The 1,231-nt window shown below is 41.3% G+C and overlaps 1 pseudogene; it reads left to right on the top strand.

Moving 5' to 3' along the window:
- The window catches only part of LOC111370658, an 8,944-nt pseudogene that overhangs the window by 5,743 nt on the left and 1,970 nt on the right, over positions 1–1,231 (top strand).

The following is a 1,231-nucleotide window of genomic DNA, read 5'->3' as shown; positions in this document are numbered from 1 at the left end:
ACCAATTCGGCCAAACACATTTCGGCCTGATCGTATGATTCGTCGTCGATGGTATGAACGTCAAAATTTAGGTCTTTGTAATAAGTCCCTTTACTGGAATTTTTCATTTGTTCTTCTTCTCTTATCAGTCGTTCATACCTAATCACATTCGCACTCAACTGGAAAAGGTCAGGAAATTCCTTGTCCTAAAACTTCTTTTTTAAATCAAAGCTCAAACAGCCTTGTGCGATCTTGACAAATTCTTTTTCGGGCAGAGGTATAAAACACTTGCTTCTTGCGGTTTCGAACCTTTGGAGAAAACTTTCTGCCCATTCATTTGGCATTTGACGTAGATTTGCCAAATCAGCCAAAGTGACTTCAGACTCAGTTTTATAAAACTGAGCGTGAAACAACTGTTCCAGTTGTTGCCATGTTTGAACAGAGTTCGCTGGCAAGTTGATGAACCAGGAGAAAGCTACTCCTGTTAACGAACTAGGGAAAAGTCTCATTTTATGGTAATCGGTTACATCACCACTTTGCAACGTGAATCGCCCTATGTGTTCTAGAGTAGACACCTCTCTTAAACCGGTAAACAGTGAGAATTCTGGCACTTTGTACCCTCTAGGCCATGGATATGCTTGGTCTACCAAATCAGGATATGGTTTTGTGTACGTCGGCCTAATGAGAGGACGCACCCCAAAAGCCATCTGATCCTGCACGATTTCCATAATCTGGTTCCTCAGCATGACATTGGGATCATATGGAATTCCCACAGGCTGATTAACCGGTTGATTTGCATGAGGTCCGATGTTTGGTCCTTGATTGGCAACAAAATTACCATAATTAGGGCCATTACCGTTAGCCTGGACATCTGTTCCCTCATTACCACGTGGAATATTCTGTCCATTGTTTAGGACATTATCTCTCACATTTGGATTACCCCCCAAGTTAGGCATGCCACTACCATTGTTTTGATTTGGCACTGTAGTACCCCCTTGGTTTGAAGTAGAGGGACCAGAAAGCGATTCTACCCCTTGATTCGGATTTAGGATAGAGGGGTTATGTCCCACAATTGTCCTGGTTTGAAAGTGGTTTGTAAGAGGTATAGCCGGTTGACATATTTGGCCTACTAACTTATTCATTATTTCGTTTAACGTCTTTAGCTGTTTGGCCATATTGTCATAGTGTGCATTTCTATTTTGTGTAAATCTTTCCATATTATGAATACTTCAAAGATTTACCTGTTCAACGA

Source organism: Olea europaea, chromosome 21 (assembly GCF_002742605.1).
Source record: "Olea europaea var. sylvestris chromosome 21, O_europaea_v1, whole genome shotgun sequence".
Lineage (NCBI taxonomy): Eukaryota > Viridiplantae > Streptophyta > Magnoliopsida > Lamiales > Oleaceae > Olea > Olea europaea.
The sequence above is the reverse complement of the archived record's forward strand: the minus strand, read 5'-3'. Positions and strand labels throughout refer to the sequence as shown.